The following is a 19956-nucleotide window of genomic DNA, read 5'->3' as shown; positions in this document are numbered from 1 at the left end:
TAAAAGAGAGAGAGAGAGAGAGAGAGAGAGAGAGAGAGAATGGTTTGATTATAATCCATGACAGGTGGGAAAGTTGTCACCAGTTCCAATGCTGGATAGTCTCTAATTGACTAGCCCCTTCTCCCCAAATTACTGGCCTTAAGCCAAAATTTGAAACCATACATAATACATGTATGTGTGTATCAGTGGCGACTGATACACACATACACCTGGTAGGTGTAAAAGACTAACTGGCATCTCTTGTCAAGAGTACAGGTGACAGTCAGATCGCGGATGTTTGTTGTACACTCTGCTGTCGTTATAAATCTGCAATATATAAATAGCAAATGCTCGATAAATTATTTGCTTCCCGTCAACCCCAAGAATAACCAAACCACCTCTGATAAAAATTACAACCTAACAGCCCGCCAGAACATCCTGTACAAATTATACACTAGGTACCTCTATCTGTTCTTGCAGTATCATTGTGCCACCAACAGCATTATAACACCTGAGCAAGCTGAAGGAAAGGAGGTGTAAGGTTGCATACAGCAGCTACTAATTAACAAAATGATCCAGAAAAAAAACAGTAAAAAATTGCAGGAACTAAACCATAGTGTGATTGGACTTGAAAGCATTTGATAATATCCCACATGGTTGAATTATCAAGGTATTACAGCATAGCTTCCCAAATTGGGTGATATCGCCCACCAGTGGGCGATTTCAAACTTACAAGTGGGTGATAGGCGAATTTCTAGAAAATGGTGAGCGCTTTGAGATTTTGGCAGGCGATATGAACATTTTGTGGGTGACAATGAATTTTTAGAAATTAAGTCTGCATTTACTGATATCTAGGCATGCCTAGAATAATGGTGCACTTTTATCGATTTGACTGCTCGCATAAACACGGACTTGTTTATCAATCGAATACCTTTGTCGCAGTCATTGAGATGGTTGTCATACATGCTAAAAATATCAGCCAAATAGGCCTAGGCCTTAAATCACACTCCATAATCATATGAAGTCCTGCGTATAGAATTCAAATTTGCAAAAATTTCCTGAACACTCCGAAAAGTTAAAAAGTTATGAGGGGGTTATATGTCATGCTTAATTCTACAGCTTCATATCAAAACACAAGTGCTATTTTCAGGATGTTGACAAAATGTGCAGTTACACACAAATCATGTTTCTTGAATTGGTGAAAATGATTAAATGACTATACTAACCTCTATAACTTCTTAAAAACATTTTACTGGAAAAAGTTGAATAACTTCAGCAATTTAGCTTGGAAAGGTACATTAATGTTCCAAATTTTTTAATTTTAGATAAACTTTAATTTTTGAAATGCTGGCAGCCAAACGAACTAGATCCGTATTTGCTCCAGTAAAGACATGTCATCTGACTCTGCTCTATTGACTTCTTCTTCTCTTTGGGAATATCATACTGCCTTTCTGATGCTGTCCAAAGAAATTCGTTTTCACATTTTCACTTTACTGACGCCTCCAGTCGAGGAAATTTGTTGACAATGCAGTAGTGATTATTTATCATTTGGATTTATTCCCTCTCCTCGGAGCTGTCAGTAACCAATTTGCCATCAAACATTGACCAACGAAGCAATGAAACCTTCACGCTTGAAGTCTCACTTTGAAGCTAAGCATTCTGACAAGGCGCACAAGCTGTTGTCATACTTTTGGCAACTGAGCTCCTCTTTCAAAAAGCAAACACAAACATTCAACACGCTACTCCAGGAAACTAGTAAACAGGAGAATGACGGGTTGATTGCATCGTACAACATTGCATTGCTTGTTGCTAAGTCACACAATTGGAGAAACATTACTTCGCCCAGTTATCAAAGGGGTTTTGTCATCCGTTATGCACGAAAACCCCGATAACATTATGAAGAAGATACCACATAGTAATAATACGATTTCTCGACGCATCGATGAAATGACCAACGATGTCAAACATCAGCTCATTAATATTCTCTAGCGTTATGAATTTTCTATACAAGTGGATGAGTCGACTGTTGTGGAAATCAATGATTGATGATGGTATATGTTCGGTATTTCAGCGAAGACCTTCAACCTTGTGAGGAAATGCTGTTCACAGAGAAATTGCCGTCTGATTCAAGAGATGCAACTATTTTTCACACTCTCAAGTCTTTCGTTTTTGAACATAATATCCCTCTCAATAATATCCTTGCCTGTGCGTCTGATGGAGCCCCTTCGGTGATAGGAAGATAAAGAGATTTTTCATCACTCCTAAATCGTGAAATTTCCCACCAGATACTAACTGTTCATTGCTTGGCACACCGGCAACATTTAGTGGCAAAAAATATGAACAGTAGGTTAAATGATGTGCTACCGTTAGTTATCAAGAGTGTGAACAAATTGAAGTCCAGTCCCTTGTCTGATCAAATTTTCCGTCAACTCTGTCTAAGAAATGATGAGGACCATACTAAACTCTTATACCATACTGAAGTGCGGTGGCTGTCAAAAGGAAACTGTGTTTTACACTTTGTTGAACTGTTTCATTTTATCATACCTTTCTTTGAAGATACTCCACTATCCGCTTCATTGATGGCTGCAAGATGCAATATCTTTTTTTCTTTGTGATATATTCACAAAATTAAATGATTTGAATAAGTTATTGCAAAGAAACAGAAAAACTCTCATTGATTGTAAATCATTTATCACTACCTCCACTTCAAAATTAGTGTTGTATAAGATTAACATTTCAAAATGTCGATTCCATCAATTTCCAGTGTTACAGGAAACTTCAACATCAATGGAGATGTAAACAGGCTATACTTCTGTAGCGAATCTTGCATGCATGAAGTGGATTCGATCCACCATAGCCAAATTTAAATTAACACTGCTACAGAACTTTTCCCACAGTGGAACAATGGTTTTTCTCTGACAGCAGTTTTTACATTTTCCAGATGCCTTTTAAGCTAGGCCGAAATGGTTATGATCTCAAATCTATTGATGTCACACGAAGCACGTATTGTAACAATAAAACATCTGCAGCAGAGAAAAGACCAGTAACTATCATTGCCCAGGTTTGTGTCCGTGAAATCAATAACATAATTAAGGTAGCTACTGAAAGGTATGAAATAAGAGTTTATACAGATCTCTCTCGAAGGAACATTGGTAAAATCTATTTATCAGAAGAACCAAATAAAAAAAATTGGACCGTTCCGAGAAGTTAGTACATGGGTACTTGGCACCAAAAACACAAACCATAGAAGAGACTGATCATGTCAAATGCTTGGTATGATGTACCAACAAGATTATGACATATCACTTTGAAGGCTACCTCTATGCAATTCAAGAACAAGAAACCCCCACCAAATACCTACAGTAAAAGAGGCAGAAACCAAACCTAAAGGCATTGACCACATTATTGCCAAATGTGAGAAAATGTCTTCTAGATATTATCTTCCCATGAGGTGTGATGTAGTGTCCAGAATTGTCTGGAACAGGATAACAAAAAAGAAAACACCTATAGACGAAATTGACTATATTGAGACCAATGGGTCAAAGGAATATTGATGGAACTTGAAAATTAAAACACCCACCAAATTAAAACATGGCTGACCAGATATTGTTCTGTGAGACAACAGGGAACAGATATGTTATGTTGTGGAAATCAACTACCCTCTGGACGACAATGTAGTTAGAAATACAAGGGAAAGAGGACATCTATGGACCATAGATAAAGAGTTTGTAAATCCAGAACCCAAGATACATTTTCAGCCTCATACCTATTATTATAACATACCAATCCATCTGGAGCAAAGTATGGCTGAACTTGGGTTCTTGTGGGGAGAACGCAAACCCTTAATTCATACACTACAAATGATTGCAATATCTGGGACTATAGAAATCCGCAAGACCTTCAGATTTAAAGAATGATGAACGAAACAACACGCTATCCTTCATGGCCTTGCTACCAAGTATGTGGCCAGCAAAAATTTACTCTAAAATAGAAAGAGAATACATATTAAATGAATCGTGAAAAAAAGAAAAAGATAAGCCATTTTCAGTTAATTGAGGGAAAAAACGGTGACGTGAGAGAAGAACGGACTGCTGCGCTGAGTGGTAAAGAGAGTTTTACGGAAATTGCCAAACATGATCTTCGTTTTGATGCAGGCTTTCCGTGGAAGCAAATGACAGTTCGATTCTGTTTTCTGCTTGGAAATTCATACACACGTGAAACAGGTAAGAACAAATATTCAAGACGTGTTTTTTTTTTTGTTTTTTTTCAAGTTTAAAATAAGATACTGCTGGCATAATTTCGTTATATCTATAATCCACAACCCACGGAAATACCCGAAGTGAAATGTTTTGATTTTGTCGAGTTATATCGAAAGAATGTCCATTTTGACATATGGGAGAACTTATCCGAAAAAAAAACGTCACACAGACGTTCATATGTCACACACACACGCGCGCGCACGCACACCACACACACACACACACACACACACACACACACACACACACACATACATACACACACACACTCTAATGTCTTATCAAAAAAGCATCATCAAGTACAAAAACAAGAGGACATGTAAGAAGAAGAATAGGATCTTTTCGGTTTGAACGGCAGTTTTTCTAGCGGTGCCATATGAAATTGTCACCCATAATTATGACCCTAGTATCGATCTATTGCATTTCAATCTGCTTTAGGGTTAGGGTTAGGGGTGGTGGGAAGAAATGTAAATAAACCCAATCTGTTTCTTAAACGAGGGACATATTCATACGGCACAGAATGTTTTTTTTACCTCAATGGGCGTCATTGATTGGTTGAAATTGCAGAAATTGAAGAAAAATAACAACAAATATCTTACAAACCATAGAATTTTCTCAATAAAGCCAAGAGAAAAATATGTTTTATAAACGCATTTTACCAGTATACGAAGTTGAACATGTTTTAGTTACCTAGAAATTATTTTAAAAACTGCTGTTCAAACCGAAAGATCCAACTTTTCCGAAAAAAAAAAACGTCACATATACGTTCATATGTCACACACACACACACACACATTAATGTCTTATCAAAAAAACATACTCAAGTACAAAAACAAGAGGACATGTAAGAAGTATAATAATTATTAAAGCTTTCCACTTGTTGATATGACAAAAAAGGATGGTAGTTTCACCGCTCTCCTCTCCTGAATTGCTCACCTTTCGGCATGTTTTGTTTGCATAGCATTCCTTTCGTTAAATGCTATTTTGTCTCTCTGTCATTAATCTCATTGTAGGCCTATGTTATTTTACGGTAAAAAACGGATGTAAAAATGATGGTGGTGGTAGTCATGGAGTTACTTCTGTAGGAGTGGCTGTGTGGTAAGTAGCTTGCTAACAAACCACATGGTTCTGGGTTCAGTCGCACTGCGTGACACCTTGGGCAAGTGTCTCCTTCTATAGCCTCGGGCCGACCAAAGCCTTGTGAGTGGATTTGGTAGACGGAAACTGAAAGAAGGCCATCGTATATATGATGTATATATATATATATGTGTGTATGTGTGTGTGTGGTGTGTGTGTGTGTGTGTGTTTGTCCCTCCTAACATCGCTTGACAACCGATACTGGTGCGTTTACGTCCCCGTAACTTAGCGCTTCAGCAAAAGAGACCGATAGAATAAGTACTAGGCTTACAAAGAATATGTCCTGAGGTCGATTTGGTCGACTAAAGACGGTGCCCCAGCATGGCCACAGTCAAATGGGTGAAACAAGTAAAAGAGTATATATGTGTGTGTGGTGTATTAAAACCCATGGTCAGCTTTGCTTGGAAACGTACTACGGATTCACTTTCTCCATTCTCTACACTTATCGATACACACACACACATACATACATACATACATACATACATACATACATACATACATACATACATACATACATACATACACACACACACACACACACAAACACACACACACACGCACACACATATATATATATATATATATATATATATATATATATACTGTTATTCTCCTTGTCCTGTCTTTTACTGTTTATATTTTGTACTGTCGTTACTGTCCTGTTTTTGTTACCATTTTTACCCTCCGCAAAAAAATCTCAAATTTTATTTAATTTGATTTTCGCGGAAAGGATTGTTTCATTAAAGTCATGTATCGCCTTGACCTTCGAAACGTGGAGTAGATGAAACAATGGGGAAGAAGGGGAATTTTCCTTGTGTTATTTGTCCTGTACTCTATTTTTTCGTTGTTTAAGAAAAATGTCCAGTTCCTTGGTTTTGTGTTTGTTTTCGTTTCTCATTGTGTTCGACGTTTTTTAGTGTCCTGTACCCATATATGCATGTATATATACATGTAGAGGTAGGTAGGTACATATTTGTATGTATATATGCATATGTTTTATTTATTTATTAATTTATATATATATATATGTATATATATATAGCGAGAGAGAGAGAGAGAATGGTCAGTTCATAATGTTACACAGGGTTTCGCGGCCTCAACTAACATTCTCTAAATAGCTCTATAACTTTGAGCGTACTTCTCTTTCTGATTTATGACAATGGGTATATATAGATTTACTGACAATATATATATGTGTGTGTGTACATATGTGTGTGTGTGTGAGTGTGTGATTTTTATATTTGTCTTCGTCCCCACCCCCAACTGCCAGACAACCGGTGCCATTTGTTTATGATTCCGTAATTTGACGGTTCCTCTAAAGAGGTCGATAGAATAAATACCTAAAAAATAAGTACTGGGCCGATTCGTTGGACTAAAAACTCACTGAGCCGGTGTCCCTGTATGGCCGCAGTTTAATGACTGAAACAAGTAAAAGATTTTAAAATATATTGCTCTCCCTTAGTCTTAGCTAATCTTAACTATTACTAACTTTTCCTAACACCTTACCTTCGTATCCCTCTATCACCCTCTTCTCTTATCATTCTACCTGTATAACAAAGGATAGCATTGTAATGGATCTTCCCACGTTCAGTGCTCCCTGTCACTGTCGTCTTGTTTATTGCCCGCCGCCACTTCCTCTTATTTTACTCACACTTTTTTTTTTACTTCTATTACAATCTGTTGTTTACCTTCACCGTTGCTATCCATCATTCTGTCATATTTCTCCCTCTCTCATTTCCACTAATTCCTTTCACTGTCACTCTCTCATCTTCGTCATTGCTATCTATCAATCTCGTATTACTCTCCTCTTTATAATTCATTGTTGACACCCTTCACACAGCCGCCCGGACTCAAACATACATACCCCACCTTCTATACCTATACCTGTAACTTACCTATCATTCTCTCTTCCATGGTATTCAGTCTCATTACCAACAATCGCTATCTCTCTCTTTCTATCTCCTTCTCTCCATCTTTCATTTCCTTTACGTTCTTCTTGATCACACCTGATGCTCCTGTAGCATAGCTGATATCCTCACTGAGAGATATATTAGAAATGATCTCGTGTTAGATAACAACCATCTTCGTCTATTTTGACCCTTTTGTGTCCACTGCTCTGATTGGTGGGCATTGGCGCTGCTGGAACAGGAACATGGCTGGCTAGCCTGGTCGTCTGTCTCTGGAGCTGGAACATGGTTGAGTCGCTCTGTGGTCAGAGGTTAGCCCTGAGAAGGACGAGAACCAAAGACAAGATATCGTGAATGCTGGGGCCTTTTTATAACAGAAGGTGGGCTCCAGTGAGAACACAAAAAGACTGTCATAGGACCTTATCCGAAGGCCATGATTGGTTGGCTTACACACTGGCGCAAAATACGTCAAGAGACAAACTGCGCCAATGCCAACCAATCAGAGCAGTGGACACAACAGGGTCAAAATAGATGGTTGTTATCAAACACGAGATCAAGTCTATATATATAAACGGCAAAATGTCTGTCTGTGTGTGTGTGTATCCTTTATACAAATCCACAATTTTTCAGTTAGAGGGCTGGCACTTTCAATAGGCATTCAAAACCGTCCAAGGGTGGTCGTGCACATCTTTACATTTCCCCAGTCATCCTGCAAAGCCATTAAAAAATCAATAGAAGTGACTTTTTTTGTGAATTTTCTATCCAAAACCCAATCAAAATGCCCGAAACTTGATACGCCAATTGAATGCCAGCTAGCTGTATGTGCGCATGCATGCAACTGTATATGCACGCACTAGCACTTTGACTGGCATTGCCGGGTCATAGTGCTAGTTTCTAATATATCTCTCAAACAGTGAGGATATCAACCACGCTACACTCCTCTTACAACATATCTCTTCCATTATTATCCCTTCTCACGCTGATTCTCTTTCATCACTTTCTCTCCCTTCTATCTGCTGATGACGTAGCAACCCTCTATGCTGTTAGACAAACTATCAACGTATGGTTGCGAGACGCTATCTGAGCAGCGGTACTACAATAGAATGTACCCAGCGTTAAGTAGTTAGTCAATGAAGGGAAACGCCCTAAGGTATTCTTTTTTACTCTAGGCACACAGCTCGAAATTTTGGGGGAGGACCCAGTCGATTAAATTGACTCCAATACGCAACTTGTACTTAATTTATCGACCCCAAAAGGATGAAATGCAAAGTCGACTTCGGCGGAATTTGAACTCAGAACATTAAGACAGACAAAATACTGCAAAACATTTTGCCTGGCATGCTAACGTTTCTGCCAGCTCGCTGCCTTTGGAAAACAAAGGGTAGAATGAATTCATTAGTCTTGCCAGGGACTGCGCAACCTCTCTTCTTTCGGTGTCACGATACGATGCACTCAGTACTTTTGGTAAAGTATTTACTGATAGAAACGACATCTTGTAGTAGAAACAATGCTAAAGTAGAACATTCAAGTGAGGTATGGTCCCTGACCTCTAACCTTTCTGCACAGGTCAGGAACTGACTTAGTCGGTTTTTCCATACTAGCAAGAAAAAGTCAAATTGGTGGCATCGTACTTAATCCAGTAAAGGAAATATCTAATTTTTTAATTACAGAAGTGTAATCCCCACTATGAATTTGTTTCCTCATAACTTTCACAAAAATGTATATTCTAAATGAAATTTTCGGCAAAAACCTTTCAGATTGTGTTGATTCCAATTATATGAGAATTTGTGAAACATTTTTTTTTTCTTAGCAGAGAGATATAGAGAGAAATATTGTTAGCTACATTTGTAAGTATTTATAGAAAATTTCATTTAATACATACTGCAATGAGAAGAAAACAGCTCAAATGGCTAATGTTTTTTCATTTGAATTTGGCAAGTATAGTTGATTACCCCAGACATGTTCTAACCTTATTGGACTTCATCAGTGAAGTTTAGCTTTCTCCATAGTTATCAAATTAGTGATAAGAGACTTCTTGTACAATAAATTGCATGAGGAGGCATAAAAATGATCATGATGATGAATAGAAACCACATAGTGACCCCATCTGCATGAAAAACAACAGTCAACTTAATCATTAAAATAATATTTCCTTCTCCACAAGGGTAGTGAACTAGCATACCAGACAAAATGCTTAGCTTCATCTCTTCCAGTTTCACATACTGAGTTCAAATTCCTCTGATTTCTTTGCATTTTATCCTTTCAAGGTCAATAAAATAAGTACCAGTTGAGCACTGGGGTTGATGTGTTCAACTATTCTATAATTATATTCTTTATATATATACTTTAATTCTTCCAGAATTAAAGGCCTTTTGCCCCTTGTAGAAATATTATTAATTAACTAGATTTTTGTCCTTCACTATATTAAGCATGATGGTACCAACTTGACTATTGTTTTTCTTCTAGATTAGGTATCTACATAATTTTCTATTAACACTAACTCAATGACAGTTTGCTTATCAAGCTACCTAGGGAGTCTTAATGCAGTCGCTTAAACTGCAAGAAATAGCAGCCAAATTTCCTTCAAGTCATACCGTATTGTCTAATAAAAGAATGAACACATTGAATATTATAGTCCACTGTGTGTGTGAGAGAGAGAGAGGGAGAGAGAGAGAGAGAGAGAGAGAGAAAGGAGAGAGCAATAGAGAGTAAGGCTTACAGGGTCAGCAAGAATCAGAATTAGACTTTGAATAAAAAAGATCAATAATTTCAGTGGAAAATATAACAGGCTTTGTACTTGAAAATATGTAGACGGATACATGTACAGTAGCTGTGGCCTTAAACTTCCAGTGATGACAGTTAAAATACTATTAAGTTGAAGTAATAACATATGACATGATTGCATGCCTTTGTGCTTGTTTATTTAAAGTTGAAGATCTCTATCACTGTCACAAGTTTCTCACTACTGCTGGCTTGGCTTGTTCAGACATGTATGCAATCACAAGTGGTAGGCTCAATATAAATGTGGACTGATCAATCAGCTTGAATCATCATCGTCATCATTTTAACATCTGACACTGCAGCAGCCCATCCCAGTGTCCTACGGGGCCCACACCTCCCACACCCTCAGGTAAGTCTGGTGAGATTGTTGAGATGTTGAGATGCTTGAACGGAGACGTGTAGATTTGAGCTGCATCCAAGAAGTAAGATAGAGAGGAAGTTCTGCTAGGTTCCTCATAGACAAAGAACATAGGTATAAGATTTTCTGAGTAGGGAACACTGATGGGGTCGGGGGTGTGGGTATACTTCTTGCAGAGAAATGGGTTGATAAGGTAATCAAGGTAGTCAGAGTCTGTGATAGAATACATAAGATTAGATTAGTGCTACAACATGGGTTAGCAACCATTATCTCAGCCTATGCTCCTCAGCCAGGGCTACCTGATGAACAGAAAGACTGATTTTATGACACCCTCTTGCAGACTGCCTCGTCAATGAATGACAGGGTCCTTTGTGACTGGCAACTTCAATGGGCATGTTGGACAACATGCAGGGGGCTTCCATGGCATACATGGAGGCTATGGTTTTGGTTCCTGCAATGAAGAGGGAACAAGGCTGCTGGAGTTTTGCGATGCAAATGATCTTATGGTTTGTAATACTAACTTCAGGAGACCTGCTAGTCACCTATTCACCTACCGATCTAGTGAACACACTAGCCAAATTGATTACATCCTCACCAGGAAATGGGAAAGATGGCTACTTATAAATGCCAAAACCTTCCTAAGTGAAGAATGCACCCCACAACATAGATTAGTAGTTAGCAACTTCAGGATCAGGGCTAGATGGAGAAGAAGGGTCTGGAAGCTTAAAGATCCTGCCAATGGACAGAGATTTAAAGACATATCACTCAAAGCTTTTTACGAAATAGAGGAGGATGTAGCATCACATGATGTGGATGACATCTGGAGTTTTCTACAGGACAATCTGTTGAGGGCTAGTAACCAGATCTGTGGATGGTGCAAAGTCCCATCTCAACCCAAGGTAACATGGTGGTGGAACAATGTAGTTGACAGGGCCATTAGGAAAAAGAAACAGGCATGGAGGGACTGGAAGAATGGTGGTAGCAGGGAATTGTATCAGACTGCCAGAAGGGAAACTAGGAGACAGGTTTATTTAGCCAGAGGGGAAGCAATTAAGAAAAAAATTTGCCAGTGTTTTGTGAGGACCAAAGACTTGAGGTATTTGTGGGGTACATTCTTCACCTGGGATGGTTTTGGCATTTATAAGCAGCCATCTTTCCCTTTTTCTGGTGAGGACGTAGTCAATTTGGCTAGTGTGTCTGCCAGAACAGTAGGTGACTAGGTGACTGGCAGGTTTTCTGAAGTTAGTATTTCAAACCATTATATATATCGTCATCATCGTTTAACATCCGCTTTCCATGCTAGCATGGGTTGGACGATTTGACTGAGGTCTGGTGAACCAGATGGCTGCACCAGACTCCAATCTGATCTGGCAGAGTTTCTACAGCTGGATGCCCTCCCTAATGCCAACCACTCTCAGAGTGTAGTGGGTGCTTTTACGTGCCACTGGCATGAGGGCCAGTCAGGCAGTACTGGCAGCGGCCATGCTCAAATGGTGCTTTTTATGTGCCACCTGCACAGGAGCCAGTCCAGTGGCACTGGCAACAACCTTGCTTGAATATGTGTATATATATATATAGTAATAGTAATGGTAAGACAACAAAATAATGAAAGCGACCTCGATATTATGTAAATAGAGGAATTTATTTGTAATATAATATGTGACAATTATTCAGTTGTGATAATAAAACTCCAAGTGCAGGTTTCCACCCCGACATCCAAAACTTGGAGTTTTATTATGGCAACCGAATAATTGTCACATATTATATTACAAATATATATATATATATATATATATATACACACACATAATCCATACCAGCATGGAAAGCAGACATTAAATGATGATGCTGACATACATCTATATATATTATTATACATATATATATATCTATATATATATATATTATTATTATTAATTCTAAAGGTTACAATACATGTATCAAAGCACTACTAATAGTCTCATATGTTGACGAACTAAAGAAATAGAATTATAGAAGAAACGTGAGAAAACTGAGACTGCAGCATATCGAAAATGCAGACAGTAAACAACAGAAAATGAAAAACTGAAATTAAAATGTAAAAAATAAAAAGTAAAAGAGTTATCCTCCTTATATCTTAAATGATAAGCTGGAAAGATATCAAGTTAGTCAGGAATAGGCAGAATTTTCCAATTCTTCAAAATATATTTATACATATGCATGCAACCGCTGAAAATTTCTGACCTGGAGTTCAATAGAGATTTAGGAATCTTAGATCTGAACAGGATCTGTGCTCTTTCAGCCAAACAAAGTCTACATTTATTCAATCCAGTCACATAAGGTGTGGTTTTCTCAATTACTTCCCATTTAATTACATATGTTGTTTCATTATCTTTCACAGTCTATATGTAGCAAGCCAACTAAGAAGCTTTACTTTTGTCCCTATGTCGGAAGGAGACTATGCGATTGGCATAGTGATTTTTAAATTCTCCTTCGCATATTCCAATATAGGTCTATTATTTACGGTTGCAGTAACTACTGCCTCATATATGATAGATTTACTCATACATCATTGATCAAGTGGACAGGATCCTGGGTCATGACAATTGCAACTGGATTCAGGCTCTTGGTATTGACCAAGTGTAATGATACTCTTCATACTGGGCAGCAGCTATATGATAATTTCACAGATACAGTCCTTTAGACTTAGGTATAAAGCCAGCGGTACCTCATTATCTATGAAAATCTGTAAACTCAAAGGTAGTAATATTGAATTCAGCCTAAAATGGAATATAGTCTGTAGAGCTCAGCCATACAAAAATAGCCAGTGTGGATGTAAACCATGGAGATATATGAAATATTTAAATATAGGGATAAATAAAACTTAATTAATAATAAATTAGAGCGTCATGTATTTATAAGGTTACCCGTACCTTTAAATACTTTAGAAACAGGTAATAATAAGTATACCATACTATAATTTGGTAGTATGAGTTATCTGGGCTGTTATATCATTCATAGCCTACCCTCTATTATCTCAAAATCTATTTAGTATTGCTTTCTAATAACTCTTAACCCCTTTGATCAATGAACTTTCAGAAATAATATTATATGTTTACCCCTTCAGTATTTGAATTCTCTTCCTTCAGTCAGTATAACATATAAATTTTACAATGGATTACTAAATCTTGCACCTCCCCTAAGTATAAGGTACACCCACTAAGATCTGTTATTATTCTACCTAGATCAGTATCTTTGATGTACTTTAGAAATATTTTATAAACCCATTTCCAAAGGTATCTTTATTTCTTATTTCCATTAATATTTGATACATGTATTTTTATTTTACATAAATGACAGGCTTCTTTCAGATTCCAGCTACCAAATCTACTCGCAAGGATTTGGTCGGCCCAATGGTGTAGTAGAAGACATTTACCCAAGGTGCCACGCAATGGGACTGAACCCCAAACCATGTGGTTGGGAAGCAAGCTTCTTACCACACATCCACTCCTGCACCTACATATATATGTGTATGCACCTACATATATATATATATTGACTTACACATACAGCTTCACAAATGCTTTTGCAAGTTTTTCCATTTTTTCCATTTTTTTAAAAAAGGAAAGCATTGCAATGCAAATATGAAATTTATGATTATCCACTTCAAATGTCAATAAAGGGTAACTGGAATGAAAGTTAAATCTATTTTTAGTCTAGAACGAAGATGAGATACATTACCACTTCAAGCAAAGCCAAAGTTTTAACTGTGTTACATTTCAGGTGTGTTCAATGAAGTGTTAAAAGATTTAGCATAATAATGCTCAAAACTTTCCAGACAACCTACTAGAAATACCATAATATGTACTAATGTAAACTATGGATACATAGTTACTGGTTCGAGTGAGGAATAATATTGATTTCTTTTATAAACACGAGCCACAAATTTGGGAGCAGAGTGAAGAGAATGATGGGGAAACTTGAATTTGGTGAGATTTTGAGCAATTCTTCTAATCTTACATAGAAAGAAATAATATTAGAGGAGGAATATTAATAATTTAGTTGAAGCGTTGCAGTTCAGAGAGTAATTATCTGTTAGTAAGAAAAGATTTCTCTCTCAGAATGAAAGACAAAGTGTATGATGCTTGTTTATGAATGACAATGCTAATGGTAGTGAAACGTGAGCCTGGAATGTAGAGGATTTACAAAACTAAAGAGAAATGAAGCTAATATGTTCAGCTGGATGTGCAACAACACTATGCATAACATATAAATATTCTGAGAGAAAAAGTGGGCATAAGAGATATGTGATGGGTATGGATGAGAATAGCTATGTATAGAAGTGCTGATTGCTTAAAATGGATGGATTTCACGGAAGAGGGAGACCCAGAAAAACGTGATGAAGTGGTGAAAATTGATCACAAGATTTTCAGTCGCATGGAGATGATAAATTATCAAAATGTCTGGTGATATGCTGTGCCTGACCCACCCATCACAATGAAACTGAGGTTCTGGAAGCATAATGTGAATACACACAACTAAGCACCTAACCCAATTTGCAAGTCATGCATAGTACATTGGGCAAGTGTCTTCTACTAAAGCTTTGGGCCTTGCAGGTGGATTTATGTTCCATCATGGGGAAATATTACCTTGTTTCGAAATGGGTGAAGATTGGTGACAGGAAGGCCGTTGAGCTGTAGAGAATCTGCCTCAATGAATTCCATCTGACCCATGTAATCATGGAAAAGCGGATGCAAAAAACAAGGGTGTAAATGATAATCCTAATCCTAAATACAGAGTAAAGAAAACAAAGAAAAACAAATTAAATCCATATAAAGGATATATTGATAGGAATTTTACTACCAGTTTCTGATCACAGTTACTTGATGAAAATAACAAAGTTAGTTTAGATATTTAGAGATAAATAAATCTGTACAGTTGGTGGTCCAAGTAAGGAATAAAACTGATTTCTTTTGTAGGCACAAGCAACAAATTTAGGAGTGGAGTGAAAAGAATGATGAGGGGAAAATTTAAATATGGTGAGACTTTGAGCTATTCTTCCAATTTCACAAAGACATAATATTAGATTAGGAATGTTAATAATTTAGCTGAAGCTTCACAATTCTTTTGCCTAGGAGAAAAGCCAATTTCTGTCTAAGAGAGGACACCTTGGAAAATAGAGTCCACTAGATGAGAAAAAAAAAAGAAACACATAAAAGACAGAATAGTGACGACTGGAATGCTTTTGACTGTAGTTCTCAGCCAGGACCAATCAGTGGATAAGCAACAATAGAAGTTAGTTTAGCTTTGTGGTAGTTACCAAACTGGTTGAGATAATATGAACATCATGGTCAAAGTCCTATTTTGAACTTATTGCATGTTAATCACAAAACTTATTTACCATGCATATTTTCATCATACCTACTTATAATCAAGCTAATGAGTGGATCTTCTGTATGGTCACTTGGGGTGCTAGAAATAGAAGCCAATTGTTCTCCAAATTGCATGCTATTCTTGAAAAAGGATAAGTGTATTGGATAATGTAATTCTTTAGATGCAAAGTCAAAGATAAGGTTGTGATGATCATAGATCTTCTCTGTCAAAGTTGACCTCGGGTTTAACATCAACCTACAGAATAAAGTAAACTTTATAGTATATCGAGCCAGTATACTATAAGAGTTCTGCCAAGGGCACTGACTAGCAGTAGCAGTAGTAGCTGGCTATAAATCATCAAGTCTTCTAGCAAATATTCTGAGGGTTTGCCAACTCAGTGTTTTTTTCCATTAAATACTCTTACTCTTTTACTTGTTTCAGTCATTTGAGTGCGGTCAAATCGACCCCAGGACTTATTCTTTGTAAGCCCAGTACTTATTCTATCGGTCTCTTTTGCCGAACCGCTAAGTGACGGGGGACGTAAACACACCAGCATCGATTGTTAAGCAATGCTAGGGGGACAAACACATACATATATATATATACGTATATACGACAGGCTTCTTTCAGTTTCCGTCTGCCAAATCCACTCACAAGGCATTTAAAGGCACCAGAATTTTGTATGGTATTATCCATATAAATGAAATGGGGTGGAAAATTTTATATGTGGCTGAAGATTGCTCGACATTTTAAAACTGATGTAATAGTGTTTAATAAAATGAAGTAGCATGAAACAACTGTACTACTCTACCTTGGATATGCTTTTTGCTTATTTTGATTATATATATATATATATGAGCTGAGTATTCCATTGTTACCTGGCAAATTTTACAATAGAATGCCTTTATTTCAATTTTTACTTTTTGGCTCCATGTCAGACCATGATAAGCCTCTTAATCAGGACAGATTTCTGGATTATTTGGGGCAATTTATAATGTATTGATAAATTAATTTTTGTTGTTCCATTTGGTGCATAGATGAAAAAACTTTTCTTAGCTGCTGCTGGTTTGTGAGTCTTTTGACTGTCGCCCTAATGAAACCCCTTACACACACATTCATCATGAGCGATCTCTCTCTATCTCAATAGCCACGAAACACGTGTCGTTATGCTACCAAATATATATGTTTTATTATTATTTTGCAATTTACTTAATCATTGGTACATTATTGTTATTTTAATATTTCTATTATATGTAATTTTCTAGATGGAGTAATTTAATTGTTCATTTTGAATTGATAAAAGGTGTTTTTTTCCTAATTTTTATATATATATATATACATATATAAATATACACATATATACATACATATTTACATATATGCATATATACATATTTACATATACACATATATATACATATACATACATACACATACATATATATATACATACATATAGACATACATACACATACATACATACACATATATATACATATACATACATACACATACATACATACATACACACACAGACACAGACACACACATGAGAGAGAATGTAATAAATATAAATATAGAGGGGGAAGTTTACAATGAGAAAAGTGTAAATGAAAGAGATAGACAAATAGGGAGAGAGAGAGGAACATCTTTTCTGTTGCTGTCACAGATTTTAAAATTTTAAAATTTTGTATATTGATGTACTTTTTCATGCTGAATCCGATTTTGTGATTCATTTATTCCAGAAAAATTTTTAGAAAAATGTTACAGAGGTTAAAAGTTTGATAATTTTTACTCGATCAGAAAAACAGGATTTGGAAGCCAGCATTTTCTGTGATTGCTGGCTATCATAAAATGGAAGTAAACGTTACAACTATGAAGTTTTAAACAAAATGAAAGCAATCATATGTCCTATCACAAGTGAGTGGTGGGGGGAGTATGCATGAGAGATATACATATACAGAGAGAGATAAAGAGTTTGGTAAATATATGAGAGGGAAAAGGCATAAGAGAGAGCCTAATACAAAGGGTGGTAGATTTGTCGATCTAAAAGTTGAGCTATTTCTCATAGCAAATTAACTTTTTTTTATTAATTACAATTGGAAACCTTGTTAAGACAGATTTCAAAACTTAAATCCGTTTTTCTTGAATACACACTATTTCGGAGCCTTTCTGTGACATATTCACATACATACACTCATTTATAAAGCAGATATATGGATGCATGTATGTTACTGTTTCCTTGCCTTGACTTCAGATGATGGTTACAAATGAATGTCACCATCTTACAATCAGTGTCCTTCATTCTCAGTCTTCTGTGAAAACATGTCTGGTTCAGGAGAAATATTACCTTACTTGCAAAGGGTTGGTGACAGGAAGGGCATCTGGCCATAGAAAATCTGCCTCAACAAAATTCTCTCTGACCTATATGAGCATGGAAAAATGGATGATGTCATTTTAAAGAGTGATAGTTTAGAAATGCATCTGAGATTATTATAGATAGAAATTAAAACTGAATCCAACAAACTCAAAAACACAACAGAAACTGATGCAGAAAAAAAGAAAGACAATCTTTTTTCTGTTTTTAACCCTTTTGCTACCAACCCAGCCGAGACTATTATTGGTTCTCTGATATACACTGCCTGTTTCCAAATGATTATAAATTAAAAGCTTACATCAAATTTTCATGTTAATTCATTTAATGTTCCAAATACTACTTTAATATTAAGTTAGTTTACCAAATTCTTTATTATTTTCACGACTGAAACAAAGGCAGTGTATTTCAATAGAAATATGGTAGCAAAAGGGTTAAATTAATAAATAAAATAACAAAGATCAAGAGTAGATGCATTGATGTAAACTTTATCTTGAAAGTCTGGAATCTGGTGCAGCATTTGTCCTTAATGTTTCCATCAGGTGATCAAAACATACAGCATGAAAATAAGCCATTCTAATAGAATCTATGACTGGGTTCTAATTCAAAACAGTCCTATCTATTTATGCTGGAGTAGAGAACACATGGTTATGATTTCAAGCCCTACTGTTGCTACTAACTGCTATTACTGCTACTAATCAGTTTTATTAAAATGCTACTGCACAAATATTTTTTTTTCCTAATTTAGGCACCAGGCCACATTGTTGAAAGCAGAATATAGTCAACTAGATCAACTCTCACAATATTTGACTAGTACCTGTTCTCCTAATCACAAAGAATGAAAGGCAAAGTTAAACCTGGCAGGATATTTAAAAACAATGTAAATGGACATTAAATAGCACAATGCTTTAAGTTCATTGCTCTACCAGTTCTGCCAGTCCTTCATAATAACAACTACAATCAGTACCTTGTCACACAAGGTTGCCAAAACTCCCCTTGACTGACAAAACAGCCAACAGGAGAGCCTTTACACAGTCATTCAGTCTGGTTGTCACAGCAACCAAATATCTCTTATATCACATATTGCCATTTTAAAGAAAGGATGAGTCTGCAAAAAAAAAAATATATAGATAATGAAATAAATAAAACCCCAAAAATGAGACAGTCATGGCTGGAACATCTTTGAATCTAGGTCTGACTAGGGTCTAAACAACAATAACCTACTTCATTACTGAATGGTTAGGATGAGGTAGGATACAAGAAATATTAAAAACTATTACAGTCTTATCTCATGTGATTATTATTTCAGCTATTTTCAACTCTCTCCTATAAACATGTTTTCTTTTGAATTTGGACACTGTGCCTAAGAGCTCTTTGATAAACTGTAATAATTTCAACAAAACAGTTGATACCCAAACAGGGTTCTTTTTTATGTTGAATAAAATAGCTGGAGTATCGTAACAGATACATGTAAGGTAAATACTAATGTAGGAAAATAGAAAAGAGTGATGTCTAGAAGAAAAGTGATGCTGTAGAGTGTATAAAATGACAATGAGACAGTGCACAAAGGCGGAAACAGTGTGGTAATATTATATACAGGGACTGAAACAGTAAGGTTTAAGAAGACTAGGGCAGCAGTAATATACAAGGAGACAGTGAGATAATAGTAGTGCATAGTTAGACAGTTTAGTGACACAGTAATGTTTCCAAGCCAGTACTATATATGTAAACAATGATAGTTATGTATGAGAAGCTAAAAGGAGAATGAATTGTCTTTTTGGGGCCTGAATCAAGCACACACTGTAT

The sequence above is a fragment of the Octopus sinensis genome, linkage group LG7, assembly GCF_006345805.1.
Source record: "Octopus sinensis linkage group LG7, ASM634580v1, whole genome shotgun sequence".
Taxonomy (NCBI): Eukaryota; Metazoa; Mollusca; class Cephalopoda; order Octopoda; family Octopodidae; genus Octopus; species Octopus sinensis.
This window is presented reverse-complemented; position numbering follows the sequence as displayed.